General features: G+C 33.4%; 1 protein-coding gene across 1 annotated transcript in view; it reads right to left on the reverse strand.

Moving 5' to 3' along the window:
- Positions 1 to 19,666, reverse strand: part of LOC114245948 (uncharacterized) — a 94,519-nt gene that overhangs the window by 54,753 nt on the left and 20,100 nt on the right. The gene's annotated exons all lie outside the window — the stretch shown is intronic.

Raw genomic sequence — 19,666 nt, forward strand, 5'->3', positions numbered from 1 at the left:
TGCAAAAAATTGACAACAATGAAATATTCTCCAGATGTCGGTGTCTGGACGCAAGCAAAAAGTGCAAGGCTCGCCGTATCGATTCGTTTCTATCGAGTTTAAGTGGCCCGTCCAAATGTTTTTGCAGATGACAGACAGACATCGGAGTTCGTCGACAGTGATCATTCATATTGTCACGGAACCGGTATAGCGTAGGGTTGACATCAAATGAACAATCAAAACACAACATTCCAAAAAGTCTTCGCTCTAAAAAGTCCGTGATCTTAAAAACAATGTATAAAAAGTCATATGAGTAAAGTAGTAAATATAATTATAACTATAAGAAAAAGTAATTTAAAAAAACAAAGTATAATTATAAGTAAATTTAAATATAAAAATATTCAACAGCAATATTGTAACAATATTTTAGGATACGAATATATATTTTATGGTAACGTCATTAAATTATTCATTATCAAGTGTCATGATTTAAACTTTAAATAAAATTTAAAGTCAAATTAACGTAACATCGTGTTGAAAGTCGGCAGATTTATTGCACATGTACATGACATACGCTAAACGACATGTTTCATACGCTTAAAATATTATTAGTGACATGGACACCAAAAATCTTATGTGGCAATTAATTTATGGTGAAAGTGAAACCTTCGGAAGTATTCTAGCTCATTCATTCGCAGGCTTAAATCCTATAGATAAAATATGTATGGTTTTGCTTTTCGAGTGTCATTTCCGTTACATCAAATTTCGAATTACAAAGGTGCTTCAGAAATTCTGGTACTGAAATATAAATATATATTTTTTTAGCATCTAGTTACTTTTAATATCTATTATTCGTTTCGTATATCCAATATCGTAATTCGAAACATAACCGATCATTAATATCGTAGTGTGATTATTATAAATATGTGAAGCCACTATTGCTTACTATTTATTTCGTACTTTTTGGATTTATTACTGCTATATGATAATACATTGCATCATTATATAATAATGTTAACCACGGCTTCGCCCGTGTGGGCAAGGAACAGTTTAGTGTAGTTTCGCGAGATGTTTTTTCGGGATATAGGTAACGTAGGTAGCTTATGTCCTTGCATAATTCTATCACTTAGCCACAGGCATGCCATTTCTTTGCTTTGTTTCGACGTGAATTAAGCGCAAACACAAACACACACGTTTTCAAATTTCTAATATTAATTTATAAAATAAAATAAGAATTTAAATAAAATATATAAAATCGGTACGAATTCGTATATGAAGGTAAAAAAATAAATGTAATAACCAAATGAGTAATTTTGAACACGGTATTCGTCAGCCCTACTGGTTCAGAGTTGCCTGCGGTTCCTTGCGGTAGTTATTCGGTGCACAGCCGTCTCTTAAATTATAGACTATGTGCGAATTCGGTGCCGATAGATCGGCCAACGGGTTTTATGAGAAACAAATTGGATTATAAAAATTGCTTTGGTTTTTCAAACTTTCGATCCAAACGTTCGCTTGTTACGATGAGAACGTTATCGGAGCTATTATTTCGATTACTTTTTTTTTTGTGTATTCGCAATGGCGTTATTTTATGATCTAACTGTTACGTGTTAACTGTTCAGTCGTCATGTGTAATTCTCGGTAAAATATTTGAGATATATTGGGATCTAAATATTATATATAAATGCTTAATGCTAAGTGGTATTTCCAGCGTATCTTGTATCGTATCTACCTATACATTTAACAACATGAAATGAAAAATGTAACCAAATTTCATGTAGCTTTTAGTGTTAACGCCCCGTTATCCTTCCCAGATAATAGTAGTAAGCGAGATATTGGTAGCACGTTCACCATACTTTAACTTAATCTTTCCAATAAATATCAATAAATATTATATTGATCTGCTGAGATGAGTTAATAAGAAAAATGCGGATCGTAAAACCGTAGTTTAAAGTGCCTAATACCAACCCAGGTAAAAGTTAAATATACGCTTTTAAATTTTAGTAATTAAAATTTAAATAAATACAAATCAATGCCGAGGCAGTCTGATTTGGATTTCTATGCTTAAAATCGAATCGCACAGCAATTCATTGGCAGTAAACTGGAGAAGATTGTATTCCCATACAGGTTCAAATCAATTACTAATCTACAGTTCTCTTAGTAACGATCATTGTAAACAACCCATATTCCGTTAGATCATCTGTTATACAGCACCAATGTAATGTATTACGTGCAAATAACCCACATGCCATTGTTTTAACTTCTACCTTCACACAGAAAGTTAGCTGATACGTTCTTAGCTTTTGAGGTTATTGTTTGCTTAAACGAATTTAGTGACTTTTTGGCGGGAACGCAAGGAGTGAATGTTCATTAAAATTAAAATAAAACTTGACCTAAAGGTCTTAGTTACCAGGTCATAAAATCCTTTAAAAAACGAATTGAGTAATTTCTGGCATTAAAACGGAGGTTTTAATAACACGATTAGGTAAAATTGGAACGTTGACATGACGTGATTGATATAACAAAAACGAGAAAAATTTGTTAGTAGCTACAACATCATAATGCCATATATTTAAAAATCGCAAACAAAATGATTCATATCAAAATATCAAAGCTTAGAAACTTTGATAGAAGCCGGCGGACCGATTCCCTTGAATGTCTAAACATCATTTCTGACATTGCCGTATCAACCAATATTTAAGTATTAGTCAATCATGTATGTAACTATACTGAGACCTTAGAACTTATATCTCAAGGTGGGTGGCGCTTTTACGTTGTAGATGTCTATGGGCTCCAGTAGCCACTTAACACCAGGTGGGCTGTGAGCTCGTCAACTCAACTAAGCAATAAATAAAAACTCGTACATATGTATTAATACACAAAATTTTGTTTTATACTTTCAAGGTGTGGCAACGAGTGATTTCCTCACATTTTACTGCTTAGTTTAGTACGATTAGTCTAATCCTTTCAGATATATGTTCTGACAAGAATAAAGTGCTAAATTCAAGTCTTAAAAGGTGTATCGAAATTATTCCCGAAAAAGGAGATGTATTCGTAACAGTTGTTGACGGTTTTTCGTTTACGCAACTGGAGCGGTGGGCGGGGCACGTCGGATTTAAATCGGCTAAAACTCTGTCATTCAACAACCTTCGTCCTAGCCTTAGTCATACCCGATCCTGTGGACCGAATGATAAACAATCGACGTCGCCCTAAACACGTCATTACGGATCTTCCCGATCCATTAACGCATATAGGTACCTCAAACACCGGTCACGTTCCTTGCCGAAGCCGTCGCTTACGACGAAGGGCTCGGCGAGTAAATTAACCCACAGGCACAGCCCAGTGAGTTTCGCGCCGGATCTTCTCAGTGGGTCGCATTTTCGATCCGATGGTAGATTCTGCGAAGCACTGCTCTTGCTAAGGCGAGAGCTCACCTACACGTTAGGGTAACGCTGATACAGCATCTCAAGGCCATCAGCACAGGTAGGAAAAATATAAAATAAAAAAACTAGCCTAAGATGAGTCAGAACTCATCCGAAACATGCGAGGCCAAGGGAAGGCTTGGACTAGTATTTCTGCAAATGATATTCTACTAATTATGCTCTTCTAATGATTGCTTTATTACTAACTTAAGGCAATTACATAGCGATTACACGAAACACTAATCCAACGCTACTTTTATAATAAAAAAATACTATTTTTCGATTCATTAAACTATATTACTATAATAAACGTATCTTTGGCAACGGTTTCCTCACACTCCACAAATGTATATATTGTATCTAATAAATGGTACAAACTGTATAAAGCTTCGCCGCTAGTTTATTGCCAATGTCGTATACCCGCATAAATTGTTGAGGAAATGCGGTGCCCATCTGAATTGGTGATAGAGATCTTGACGGATAGATAATAATGGCACCGGCATCGCAACTCTGCGTAATTCTTTCTATAATTTATAATGATTATATGTTTTATTCCTGCGACTGATGTAGACCTTGCCGACTTTTGTTGCGTTATGTAATGAAAATAAGTGATTTATATTGCCAAATTTTAAAAATCTTTTTTTTTTAATTTGGTCTAAAAATATTTAAATGCTATTACTTTATTCCCTACCCTATTACGTTATTTAAAGGTCCTATTGTAAGTAAGAGTGAATAAGCGACTGCTTACCATATGGAACTCTTTAGAGTTAGAATTGCAATTTAAATCCAAAAGGTTCCTTCCTACATTCATAATAATTTTCAATATAAAAGAAAAAATAAAATATAGTATTTTATTCGATTTTCACAAGTTGTACAATTAATTAAAACTACTTTTAGTCTAGTTTCGTCGTCCTTAACCACGACTCCTGTAAAATATTCGAAACGTCATAAATAATATAATGGCAAAAAAAGGCAAAAATAAACCGTATAATTATCTAATTTTAATGCAAAATTAAATATCTAATAATGTTCTCGAAAGTTATCACTACTTAATCACTAACATAATTAGATAGGTCGATAATTAACATTAACATAAAAACATCATAGATCGACATAGAACGATCATAGAACATAGATTAACACAAAATATTCAAACGAGGGGACGTTCTGTGCATTTGTTATCACTAAATCTCGGTCAGACGCATAATATGGCGCCATTTAAGCGATTCTAAATAAAACCGTTTAAAAAAGAGCAGTCTTTTTCATCAACAGATATTCATTATCAAAAGCAGAGACCGTTCAAAATCGAAATTTTGAAATAGATCGAATTGGGATATTTTGTTTCTTAGTTTATTATATCTTTATTATTTAAGGCTCTTAGGTATTTCAGTTTACAAACACAAGTTACAGAAGAGACTTGAGATAAAAATCACGGTCCGTCGGGTCGATCGATTTGACGATATAATTAAATCTAATGCGACAGTGATTATAGATTAATTTATTGAAAATCGATTTAAATTTAAATAGTACAAGATTGTGATTTGCTTGTAAATTAAGAAATGTAGATATGATATGAATATTAATGCACATAGGACAGACAAGGAGATAGGCATACTTATAATAGTACGAAGTGCTTGTAACTGTGAGGTTTCTCCTCGCAAATTCGACACTGGTTTAATCCGGTTTTTATGACAACTTTCTAAAGATTCCCACAATGTTTGTGTGTACCCTTAAAAGTGCTAATGGACTTTATTGATCGATAATTAGTCATGAATGAATATGTTAGAGAATCTTTTCTTCTGTATACAATGACGAACAGTATGTGTTAAAGAAAATATATGACACGCACTGAAGACAAAGATCTGTGCAGCCTCAAAAGCTAAACAAACCATAGAAAACTGTACACAGTAACATTTTAGATTTTAAAAATCGTTTCAGATTGCTATTTGTTCAAAACAAAATTATATTATATACATAGTTGTATGTTATATTATACGATACTAGAAATTATATGTAGTTTGGTAGTGTCATAAACAAATGCGATGTATAGAAGTAAAGAATGAGGTCTCTCAAAGCCAGATGTTACAGAACAGGTTAAAAAACGAAAATGTATTGAACCCACGCATTAATAATAAATCTCAAACAGGACGCGTTAGCTCAAACTTTATGTACGTTTTACAATGTTATGTGCACAAGCCATTTTTGATTTGTATGATCAAAGAACTATGACAGTTAAATATTTTTGATAGTGCTTGTAGAAAACATCGACACGAATTCAACAAAAACCGTTTTTGTTAACTAGCTATTTGCTGTGGTTTTGTCAGTAAATAATTAATAATATTTCTCGTTTTCGATCAGATTTTTCAGAGATGTTTCAGAGATTAGTCGGCAGAAAAAGGTGTTTTTTTTTTTAATAATGTTTTTTTATTGCTTAGATGGGTGGACGAGCTCACAGCCCACCTGTTGTTGAGTGTTTACTGGAGCCCATAGACATCTACAACGTAAATGCGCCTAGAGATAAAAGTTCCAAGGTTTCAAGTATAGTTACAACGGCTGCTCCACCCTTCAAACCGAAACCCATTACTGCTTCACGGCAGAAATAGGAAGGGTGATGGTACCTACCCGCGCGGTCTAACAAGAGGTCCTGACTAGTAAAGTAACACTAATGTCTGGAAATATTTTTATTAGACAGTAGTCAGTACAACATTGAAATCTGAACGAATACTTCAGTCATCCGTGACCAAGAAAACTAGGTATATAACATTCGAAACGTCGGTAAATAAAATAAAAATAATAAAAGCGAGATTAAACCGTGAATGTAGTTTTAATTAAATATATACTTGGTTAGTAATGATAGCTGTTATAAAAAATCTAAAAACTCATTGAAACAAATATATATATATATGTATATAAATACTATTCAAAATAAGCGAATTTTGAATTAAAAACAGCTGGATGTGTGGAAGTCGTATTTCAATTGCTCCAGTTTGATAAAGCAATCGAGAATACATCTAGATAACGCTATATAAAGACACCAAATTGATTTTGAACGTCTTAATTACTATATCGAAACATTAATTTTACTTCTATAGCTATTTAATTGCCTGAAATTTAATTTTTACGTTTGTTAGGAAGTATTTTTCCTGTGTTTTGCATCGGTATCCTTAATTTTTTTTTTCTTTTCTTAATAAAAAAAAATTACGAGAAATTTCTTTAGAGCTTTTCTGTTCAAAACTTATTCGATGTAAATATGTGTATAAGTATTAATATTCATTTATATTAGTAAAATTTAAAGAAAATTAATAGGTTTATTGTATGTGAATATTTATTTATATTTTTATTGCGTTGTACATGTGTTTCAGTTTTGCCTTGCTTCATTTGTCCGTTACCTTTTCAGGTTATTTACTTATATTTGTTGTCGGGTCGTATGTAGCTGTACTGCTAAGTTCATTTTTAGAGTTTTACTGTTATCGTACAAGTGTATAATGGAAAAACAAGCATCATTAAACCAATACCCTTTTCAACAGGCAAAGCCATTTATATCCCACGATAGTGGTTTTAAATGAATGGAACTAGATATCGGAAACTCTTCCACTGCTTACTGACCAAAGCCGATGCAATCGTTTTAACAAATTGCATTCGCGCATGAAAACATTAATTATTTTTATCGTAAAAGACAACAGTTACTATATATAACACTCGATTAACGTGGATTCAATTAGTTGAATATTAACAATGCATAATTCGTATTAATGATGATTTACATGCGATTAGTATTTGTATTTGAATGTAATTTTTAATAATTCGTTCGATGATTTAGTTTATTTTACATTAAATACGACAGTATACGAACAGCAGGTGGCCATTCGATGTCCTACCATTTACATCATTTCGGCTTTCAATAGCTAAATAATGGTAACGTATTTTTAAATCGCAGACTCGTTTTAATAGACTAATTATAATAAAGATACCGTTGTCCAACGCTTGCTTTTGATACTAACGATATTTTATTTTGTAAAAAATCGAATTAATAATGTATTTAATTAAAATATAATTTGCAAGAACACGACTAACAAAACGTCGTTTTTAAATAATAATGCGTTATTTTAATCTAGTAATAACTTATTATTAGTGTCGCTAGAAGTATATAAATTAAACCTGTTAAGACTATTAGTCAATTGAAGAGTTTTTTTTTCTTTCTTTCTTTTCTAAAAAATAATTAGACCGTAATTCTGTACCGCGCCCAACATTTTTATCGTGGCGGTTGAATTTCCATTACGGTATGAATTAATGATTTTATTATGTCTCATTTCATCTGAATGTAGGTGAACAGCTTCGTTTATTTTATAACGTTAAATGGTCAATTTATTTTATGCTGAGATATACTGCGTAATCAGGGTGAATCGGTTTGTAGATTCCTGTGTAATTATTTGTGTTCGTAAGTTTTATTAGCGAATGGAAATTTCTAGTAATTTTTTATTGTTTTTTTTTATACAAAACGTAATTTCACATTAGTTTGTATCGATTAAAAAAAAGGAGATTCTCAATTCGACCGTATTTTTTATCTGTTTTTCTCTTGACGATTTTGGTGATGCTTTTGTTATTTGAAAACTGGTACTTGTCTTGGGACCACCATGGAAATTTTATCAAGATCTGGCCAGTAGCTTTTGTTTCATCCTTAATATCGCATATTTCACTGGTGGTAGGACCTCTTGGGAGTCCGCACGGGTAGGTACCACCACCCCGCCTATTTCCGCCGTGAAGCAGTAATGCGTTTCGGTTCGAAGGGTGGGGTAGCCGTTGTAACTATACTGAGATCTTAGAACTTATATCTCGAGGTGGGTGGCGCATTTACATTGCAGATGTCTATGGGCTCCAGTAACTACTTAACACCAGGTGGGCTGTGGGCTCGTCCATCCATCTAAGCAATAAAAAAAAAAAATTCATTGACTTTGAATAGTTACTACAGTTATTCCGATAAGGCCGGCTTTCTGTTTTATGTGTATATTTTATAATTTCTTATCTTTTGGTTTATTTATTTATATGACAAAAATGGAAAATTGCTATAATTTGTATGAAACATAATTTTAAGGGCCTTGGTTCTTTACTCATTTTTTAAACAAGAACCTAAAAAAGTAATCAAATTGAATGATAGCATTACGGATTGAGCTGTAACGGTAAACAGTGTAATGACTAGAGTTTCTCGCAGTGGATTCGATATCTGTGGAAATGGCCACTCAAGTATGTCAGTGCCGCGTTACATAGGATTCCACGTGCCCTATTCCCATGAACTCGCGGCCTTTCCAATCAACAACAATACTTAGATGGGTGGACGAGCTCACGGCCCACCTGATGTTAAGTGGTTAGCGGAGCCCATAGATATCTACAACGTAAATGCCGCTACCCACCTTAAGATATGAATTATAAGGTCTCAGTATGGTTGCAACGGCTGCCCCACCCCTCAAACCGAAACGCATTACTGCTTCACGGCAGAAAAAGGCAGACAGGGTGGTGGTACCTACCTGTGCGAACTCACAAGAGGTCCTACCACCAGTAATTATGCAAATTATAATTTTGTGGGTTTGATTTTTATTATACGATGTTATTCCTTCACCGTGGAAGTCAATTGTGAACATTTGTTAAGTACGTATTTCATTATAAAAATTGGTGCACGCCAGCGGGATTTGAACACCGTTGCATCGTAAGATACGAATGCACCGAACGTCTTATCCTTTAGGCCACGACGACTTCTAAATAAGTCAAGAGTAGCTGAATTTAGCTTCGGTGATTTGATTTATTGATATTAATATTTCTCTTATAATGTTTCCCTTTGCAGTTGTTGTAGTCACAGACAACTTGGCTGTTATGCGTTGATATTTGAGTATTGTGCTGCTAACAGTTTTTTTTTCCGAACCATGTGAAATAAATATTATCTGTGTACAATGTCCAATTATTCTGACGGGACTTTTTGGCGGGAGCGCGAATAGTGAAGTTGTTATGTTTTGTTTAATTTTGTTTATTTAGTATTTCTTCAGGTTTAAATGTGTAATGACGGTGGTTTATTAACTGTTTAATATCTGTAAAAGTGCACCAATGTGGGAAAATGAAACAAAGCCGCTGGATGTAACTTCTCGGGATTTTACTGGTGGTAGGACCTCTTGTGAGTCCGCACGGGTAGGTACCACCAACCCGTCTATTTCTGCCGTGAAGCAGTAATGCGTTTCGGTTTGAAGGGTGGGGCAGCCGTTGAAACTATACTGAGACCTTAGAACTTATATCTCAAGGTGGGTGGCGCATTTACGTTGTAGATGTCTATGGGCTCCAGTAACCACTTAATACCAGGTGGGCTGTGAGCTCGTCCACCCATCTAAGCTATAAAAAAAGCTGTCTTATTGACATTCCACATTAATTCAAATTGGTTATGTAATCAGCGCAAGCGCGAAAAAATTTTTCATAAAAGGAAGTCCGGTAACTTTTCATCAATTAAAAAATTTAGGAAGGCTTTAAAATATATATTTTTTACGGAACAAAATTTTTTATTTATAAGAAAAAAATACGTTCGTAATTAGGCTACCTAATACGGATCAGTTGCCGTCGAAGCGCTCCTATTGTATCGACCGCGCTAATTAGTTTTTGTTCGTGAATATTAGCTTAAGGCAACAATAACTTATCAGTGTATACTTAATTTTGCTACATTAATTACGAACACGAGTTCCTTTTGTGAAGTCTGGTTCGTATTGTTACAGCTTTAAATAACTGCTTTACATAATATAATAAACAAATAATATTCGAATGTCCCATTGCAATTAAAATTTGTGACCTTATATTTAGACAAAGCTAGAATTCGAGAATTTATCATAATTCAATATTCGAATGACAAAAACATCGAATTAAAAAATAGGTTTAGTATAAATTTATATAAATTAATACGAATTAATACTTTTTTCTGATTTTAACAATTTTAAATCTAGCGTATTTAAAATCGCTTGCTGTTACAAATTTGTTACCTTAGATTATACATAAGCAAGCTATATGTATACTCTAAGCTTGTTACCGATTAAACCGACCAATTTCAAACACTTAATTTGGTTTAAATTAATGTTTAATAGTCTCATCACAAAAACCCATGGGAAGTATAAACAGATAACAATCAAAGTATGTATTGTAGTATATATAGGTACATTCACAATGGATAAAAATATCGCATTCTATTGTTTCGTAGGGAACTCTCAGGAATCAATTCCGGAAACTAATGAGGGGATGTAACTCTTCGCAAATGCCTCATTTGTCTTGTTGGGTGCATTGAACTGGTTGCCTATTGAATTATTTATGAGTAGAAATGAATGTTTATAGAATAATTAAAAATCAGCATTTCTTTTAATAGACGAAAAGGAACAGAGTGAATGGAAAATTAAATTTTTTTTGTTCAATACAATCTTCACAATGTGCCCTTTAAATATTTACCGTATTTAAGAAATAATTTCATCAAACTCAATATATTTCATTTTTTCATACAGTAGATGTTTAGACGAGTTAATCTAGTATTAGGAAGTGGATCTTAGTTAGCTAGATTATATGTAAATTGTTCTTAAAGTACGTTTCCCGCGTCAACTTCCGCCCCGTATATATGATTCGTTATAAAAGGATCTAGTAAATTGTACTTTAACAGTAAAATTGTAACTCTACACTCTCCTGGACAGTTGGACAAACGTATACCGTCCAATTTCCGGTATTTATTCGTCCTGATAACTTGAGCAATTGATTAGTTTGAAACGAGAAGCCGTCGAGCCGTCTACAACTTTCCCAAGCCAAACGTATTCATTCACGATTGTTTATTGATGGTACAAGTGAATGTTTTCGGAGGCGTCAAAAATGCAGTAAAACACCGTACTTTCCTCACAAGTGCTTGACTGTCCTGACAATCAAGCTATAAACTTTCGCTGCTTCAGTGCGGTATGCCACTGACCTTCATGCATGGGGATGTACGAAGATATAAAATATATATAATAAATTATGTTCATTGCGAGAACGATTAAGTGAGATATTAAAATATAATACTTTTTTTTCCACCCGCTATTTCTGTATGAATCTACCGACACCTTAGATTTTATGACCTGGTAACTAGGACCTTTAAGTAATGTCTTATTTTAATTTATATTCTTATTTTTATGAAAAATGATAATATGGAGTGAAATGAAATGAAGATGATTAATTTGAAATATTAATCAACTGGGATGAAATGAAATGAAATGATATGGGATGAAATATAATCTCAGTAAAATGGTGGTCATTTACTGAGATTTTTTCAGTGGACTTTTTGGAGGATCCCGCAGCGGCTTTGTTTCATTTTCCCACATTTGTGCACATTCACAGATATTAAACGGTTAATAAACCACCGTTATTACACATTTAAACCTGAAGAAACACTAAATAGACAAAATAAAACAAATCACACAAGTTCACTCCTCGCCGTCCCGCCAAAAAGTATCCTGTAGTCCATTAACCACAACCTTGCTTAAAATACCCTCGCTTATTCCGGGATCTAAAGTGAAATCTGGAATTAATTGAAACAAGTACTATGACCACCAAGTATGTCACTTTATGTAATTACTATAGACTGCAAGAAAAATACTTAACTTAAAATGATCAAAACGCAAATGATAATAATGTCTTAAATTAAATGACAGCCCTAAAGTATTCCGTCCCAGTGGACCACTGCCTCCAGCGCTTGCTTTCACGATCGCAATCAATCGCCATTCTGCTCGTAAGGTACCCATTGTTTATAAAAATTCTTGCACGAGAGGATTCTCAGTACAATGGTTGAATAGTTTCGTAATACTACATAAATTAGGGTGCAAGTATGAAAATAAGTAAGCAAAGTATTAACACGTTCACTTCGGTGTAAGGTCATATTGACTCAAATCTTTAATGCAGTTTTTTTTTAAACCTAACACAAATCTAATAACACATCTTGGTAGACGAGAGTCAGATATTTAACTCCGACGTAACATGCGCTATGCGTTTGTTAGTGCTTCCCATCGAAGTCATGTACACAGTTTACTCATTAACGATATTCATATTCACATAGACACACAACACTACATATACACGCACACAGAAAACACTCACTCAAACACAAATCGTCTTCTAGCATTAAAACTGTATAATCTCAAAACTTACTAATTTTACAGGAGAGTGTTTTAAAGGTTTAACATGTGATATTTATAATATTAATCATCTTTGCAATATTAATTTTTTATTTTTTACCGGTATTAAAGTAAGATAAAATTATGTATTAATTTTGTTAATAGTAGTCAAAACATAGGTAAACTAAAAAAAAAAGAACTAAACTACGCTGTTTTGACAGTATTTATGAGAAAAATACTGATGATACCAAATGATTCCGCATATTAATAACTCAATTTAGAATATTTTTGGAAATTGTACACTTTTAATGCGAAAAGACGAAATGTGCATAGATCTATCGTTTCTGTTTTAATTGCTAATACAATGTTGACTGTTTTTATTTGACGTTTTCAATTCATGTCTTTTAATATTTTTTCTCAGTACTCGGTGGGTTAATGGATGACTGAAACCATTCTTCAAATCGAAAGACATACAGCTTTGTTGCAGAGATACGGCTAGTAGGTAGTACATACCCGTGTAGGCACAGAATACGCAACAATTAATGTAGAAAATTAGATTATGTATGTCCAAAAACACAATTACTGTCTTTTACTTAAAAGGAAGTTCCAAATAGTTGAGAGCATATTAATGGGATGATTTACGGTTTCTTTTTTTGACCGCACTGCTAGAAAGAATTAAAATAAGGGAATCAGAGAAATCGTGTTAGGAGTTAGTGTAGAGCATCGATCTACGATCGCTGGTATAGAGAGTTTCGATTACTCTAAATAAACTGCTCTCTTAATATTTGTAGTTAATTAACGGTACGATTAATTACTAAAGATAATTTTACATTTATTGTTTCAAATTGTGACATTTAAATTGTGAAACTGTGTAAAATAAACGACATAATGAACGATTACAACTATTCTCAACTATTGCAGCGCGTTTAATGTTTAATATTATTCACCGCTATTTAAAATACCGTAATTATATTCAAGTGTTGCCAGTAATGTAACTCAATACGTCTTCATAAAAGCGAGAATAAAACGTTTTGAATGAGATCGTTTGTTACATAAATTTCGATCATAGCCGTTACGCAATAAAATAACATTTGACTAACCAAATTAACTTTTACAATGGCCCCTTTGAAAAATTGGCCGCAACCTTTGCCACTAGTTAATACAATACAGTACTTTCACTGTTTGTGGAGATATGAAAAATTTATTTATTTCGATGTTACCAAATAAGACTGGCGTCACTATGTAAGCGAGTTCAGATGAGAGGCATTACTCATAGTTTATGGTATTTACGATATGTCATTTCAAATATCCTATTTCCGCGATCCTTACGTAATCCCGTGAGAACTATATTGATAAATTATTGCTTATCTGAAAATAGAACAGTCACTAGAAATAGCATCGGCACAATTCTCGACTTTACAATGACAAAACAGCAAGTCATAGTCAAATAGAAATTAGGTTTACTTTTAATCTAGAACTGATTATGTTTCTTCAGTGGTACGTAGCTGCATTTGTAGTTATTGTTTTAATAATGATTACAATATCTAATAATTAATAATTATAGTATAATGATGTCTTGAAAATGGGAACAACTTAAGCACAATCATAAAAAATATTTTGCAATTTGCACCAGATATATATCATAGTAGACACGTTATATTTGAATCGTTTTGAAGAACAAAACCGGAATTTCCAATCTTTTCTTTAGCATATACACTAATTTAAATTAAAACCGTACACTGATATACTCGTAAAAGAAATATCCGAACCAATTAAATTATTATAAAAAAACATTTGTTAAGATTAATTCTGCAGAATGACACGTACAATATCCGATACAGCTTGTAAAAACGGAATTAAATCTAAAGAAATAATCAAACATACATTTCGAGAGAACTAAACAAAAAATTCCCTTGTTAAAAAAATTTAAGACATTACAATACGCAATTCGCATCTTATCGCTAACGAAGCAACGCCACCCTGCACAAACCGACCGGTGATAATGTACCTATAGACATTGTGTCCATCAAGACAGTGAAAGCGACTATCAAATAAGAATAACAACCGAGCTCTGATGAAAGTGGCCTTATCTTTACACTTGCGTACCGGGATGGTACAATACCTAAGTACAGGTTTGGAGAGAGAGTTACGTACCCAGTAATTAATGAATACATTAATAAAATTGTTGTGTTGTCATAGCATCTGTTCAGTTGACAGCTGGCTGTGCATCTTTCTTTGGTGCTCATTATGAAAGAGTTCGGAATTATTTGAATATGGACACGATCGAACACTCACAAAAAACCATGGAGAGAAGTTTAATCTAGAGATTAATTCCACCTGTGTTCCGGCGTATTTTAAGGTGGCATGTATAGGCATCATCCTGCCTATTTCTGCGACGCAGTTTCAGATCGAATGACTGCTTCGTGTCACACCGTATTTTGAAAGGATGAATAGCATAGCCAGGTATCGAATCGGAAATAATAAGATAGATGAGAGATTAAGCCGTCAAATTTGTTCCAATACAAACAAATAAAAAAAATTGCCGTGCTGTTAATACTTAAACACCGCTATAGAAATTCGTAATTAAAAAATATGTGTAGCTCATTATTTGTAAAATTAACTCTAAAAGCCTTTTAAAGTGTTCTTAAAATAAGCCTCAATTTCAGGGGCAAACACGACGTGTCCCAGAAAGGTAATGCAAAACAGCTATAGTCGTAATTTATGTGTAGTTTTTGTGGGCCAGAGAGCCGCACGATGTTGCTGGCACACATCCCGACCGCGACGTTGGAAGTACATGCTACATGTACACACTATGTAGGATTAGTAAGAACGGAACGTATGAAAAGAGTGTGGAACGGAGCGTTAAGATGTGAGTGAGAGAATACGGAAAGAAAGGGAAAAGAGAATGATAGAGAAAAGCAAGATAGCGAAGACCATAGATTATGCACTTAATATGCGAACCCTATTGAATGAGCAAGGCATAAAAAGGTGTCACTTAATTTTTAATTATTATACTAAAGAAGATTTTGGTAAAGAAGAATAAAAGTGCAACAGTGGACTGGTTTTCTTTTTTGCCCCACGATCCTAATTCTAAATTCTGCTATAAAACGAGTACATAAAATAAATTATACAATTACGTCAGTAAATAGCACTATATGAAAGGATTCGCACATCGTACATTACACGACGTGAGTGTCGCACCCACCTTGAAACATGAGGTCGAAATTTTGCACCGAAATGCGTGGATCCTTAACCGCCAAAACAGAAAAGATGGTAATAAGTTTCCATGTTGACTCCCAATACACCCTACTGAGGAAGAGTTTGTGCTGTTTGATTTATTATATTAATTACTTAAACTTACTTAACTTTGGTGGACTTCATATCCTGATTGAGGCAATTTTCATATTATTCTCTCAATGCGCGATTAGCTATTGATATCTTGGAATTAATTTTAATCGGCTTCTGACTATTACAATTTTACTACTCTTGGCACTGAATGCATGAATACAATTTATTAAAAATAAAACTGCGTCCAATTAAAGGTAGTGGAAGCTGTATTTACAAACAATGTGCTGAAAAATAAAGCACTAGAACTAGTATTGGCGATCACAGAGCTCAGAGCTTTTTGATGAGCGCGAACGGTCACTACAAAGTGCGTTTAAAAAGCCGCCGACTTCTATAGCTTTCGAATTAGGGTTGCTAGCTATCGAGTGTTAGCAATTCTCTTAGGTTTTTTTTAGCGGTAGGCAGCGGCTTGGCTCTGCCCCTGGCATTGCTGAAGTCTATGGGCGACGGTAACCACTCACCATCAGGTGGGCCGTGCGCTCGTCTGCCTTCAAGGGCAATAAAAAATAATAAAAAAATAGGTTGAGCCCGTGAGCTCACCTGCCGCTCCACGCGAATTTGGAATAGCCCCTTAGGCTACCAACGATTAGGTAGGTTATAAAAAAGTAATGTCTTTTATGTACGCTAGCCCGTGATATGGCTGCTGCTAACGTAAGATCCAGTAGTCACCACTGAGAGTGAATTCGATGCTCGATGAGTTTAGGGTATTCACAGTGGTTTGTTTCTACGTGAGCCAGGTCGAGGGCGTGGTTAGATTCGGCCGTGATAAAGAACTTATCATATCGCGTCACTGTCACTCCAACGGTGACTTTACATATTTACGGATTGATTTCATACTTAGTAAATCATAAAGATCAACGATGAAGTAATTATTGTTGGTAGATTAAGAAACGCATATTCCGTTCTAGTTCGCTCTCAAGACGAGTGTGATGTGCTCGGTTTTGGTAATAATTATGGATCGAGGCTCACAAGTATCTGCCAATGAAACAAACATTCGTTGAAACATAAGTGGTTTCCTGACAACCCTAAAATAAAACTTGTTTTGATTCGTTTGAATAAAGACAGAGCTCGAACGAGTTGACAATTTATTGTGTATATTATGAGTCAACCCTGTTATATTTCAGTCTTCTTAGTTCTTATTCATTTACATTTGAATAAATAGCAAGTTGAATGAACTTTTATCTTACGAAGACTGATTTATCCGATTTATTTTTACAATTTCAATGTTATAGACGACGATGTTCATTAAAAACAAAAACTTAAGCTAGTTTATATTTAATTTATTTCTAAAACAAAAAAACAAAAAAGTTAAATATTATCCATATAACATTTTAATTCTTGTAGAATAAAGAATGTAGAATAAAATAAAGCAACATGTATTAATTAAGATGGCTTTGGTTTTTAGAAACTTTAGTGCCTTGTCTAATAGAAAATTTAACAACAAAAAAAAGTTACTTAAAAACATCGCAGCTTAATCGGTTTTAAAAAAGGGGGAGGCTCATATTTCGTTTTTTTTTTTAAGTTTCGTAACTAAATACTTGTACTTCGTCATTTACAAACCGAGCTTAAACTTTCAGACTAAACTAACACTACACTAACGGATTAAACTTTTACACCTTCAGATTCCGTAAAATTAATAAATATTTTTTATTGCCCTTGTTGTCCGAGCATACGGCCCACCTGATAGTGAGTGGTTACCGTCGCCCATGGGCTTCAGCAATGCCTGGGACAGAGCCAAGCCGCTGCCTACCGTTAAATACTCTCCACAGGCCTCGTTTGAACAAGGACATGTCATAGCGCTCGGGAAACGCCGTTGAGAGGAGGCAAAGAAAACATTACACAAATGTTTTTTTTATTGATTTAATAACAATTTTTATGCATAATCAATAAAATTATTAGCATCCTGCACTCCTTCTCTATATTCTCTAAACGTGTGAGAAATTTCATACTCCTCCGTCCGCGCAATTTTCGTAAAAAGAGGTACAAAGTTTCTGCTTCACATATTAATATATAGATAACTGGAGAAAATGAATTAGGTATATATTACACTGTACGAAAAAGTGTATACCGGCTTTTGTTTAGTTAAAAAAATGTGTTTTAGTTTTTAAACAGGTTTTAATTATTATTATTCTTTTTATTTCAAATACCTAGAACATTTAATTTTCCCAAATACATTTTAACTTTTAATACATCTAAGTATATATTTGAAATTATGTATTTAAATGGGAGATCCAGACTGACTAGGGCCTACTGGAAGACTTCAAAATGGTCACTACATCAACGTAGACTGATTCATTTCGTCAACTTAAATAAAATCACGAAGCAAATTTCCAAATAATCATAATATAGAATATCGAATTATTCATCCAAGCACAAGAAACAAAAGTAAACTAGTCATGCATAGTTAAACTTTCGCGATGTCCCCGAAGTTATAATATATTTTATGATTTAAGAACTAATAAATAATATAAGTTTGATATCCGTGTGTCACGGCTGTGTTCAGATCAGGTCACACCCACGCGTCTTCTATCCAGCTGAGTGTTAAATTTCCATCGATCTATATACATTCACACCAGAACTGAAATAGATCACTTTCTTAGAATACTAAATATCATGAACATACATATATCAATCATGATTAATGCTTGTTTCTGTGCAGTTCAATTAATGAATACGATTATAATTTTATTAGGATAAGTCTCGCATATTTAAATACATAAATATATGTGATATACTTCTACGTGTAGAAACTGGAGTCCACTTCCAATAAAGGAAACTCGTAAAAGGTCAGTGCAATGTTTATCCATGTTCCTCATTTTAGAATCGTCCTAATTTAAACACTATGCTTTACTACGTACAATCCATTTAATACCAAACTTTGATCAACAACAGTTACTATTGTTGATCGAAGATACTAAATGATAAATTTCGCACGCAAGTGCTTTGTAAGCTAATTCTACTCTATACAACTGTCAAACCAATTGGAGATTGGAAACGAACTGACGTATTTCTAAAATAGTATGTTTTCAATGGATGAATTATATTTATTTTCTAATTTTAATATCTGTATTATTAAAAATGTTAAATTCTCAACAAGAACATTACTTATTATAAAATATTGTTCAATGCAATTAAGAAAATGGATGCTTGTAGTGCGCTGCGAAGCTTTATTTCTTCCGATAATTTTACTGGTAACTGACAAAGAAAAATTGAAGTCGGGATAGGGCGTTGCAACCGAGGGAATATTAATACATCCGCTATTCATTGTACAAAAAGTTATCGAAGCTAGAACAGGGTTGGTTAAATAAATATTCCGTGATTTTTTTAACCATATTTATTTAAAACCTTAAACTTGTCTAAAACTACAAACTGTATAAAATTGGGCATGTAAGTACTATAAAACCAAACACAGTGTCTCATCGCAATATAATGATATGGCCTTATAAAAAATATGTCTATTTAAAGAGACTAGTGGTCCCCCAGAAGTCGGAATTCGACTATAATTAATTAAAATTAAAAGTTTCAACATTATTACGGTTCTATTGTCAATCAAAGACATATATACTTCTTTAATCACAGATTTCGTCAAGACTACACAAATAATATTAAAGACAAACAATATTAATTTATTCTCAATCTGTCACAGACTTTTAACAATAAAAAAAATTTCACAATAAACAAAAAAGTATATATGCGTGTGTGTGTCAAATGCATGGTAGGGTGTGTAATTTTTTTATTTATTGATTTAATATACATATTTTTAAAGCATAGTTAAAA

The sequence above is a fragment of the Bombyx mandarina genome, chromosome 23, assembly GCF_030267445.1.
Source record: "Bombyx mandarina strain Sakado chromosome 23, ASM3026744v2".
NCBI classification, from domain to species: Eukaryota; Metazoa; Arthropoda; class Insecta; order Lepidoptera; family Bombycidae; genus Bombyx; species Bombyx mandarina.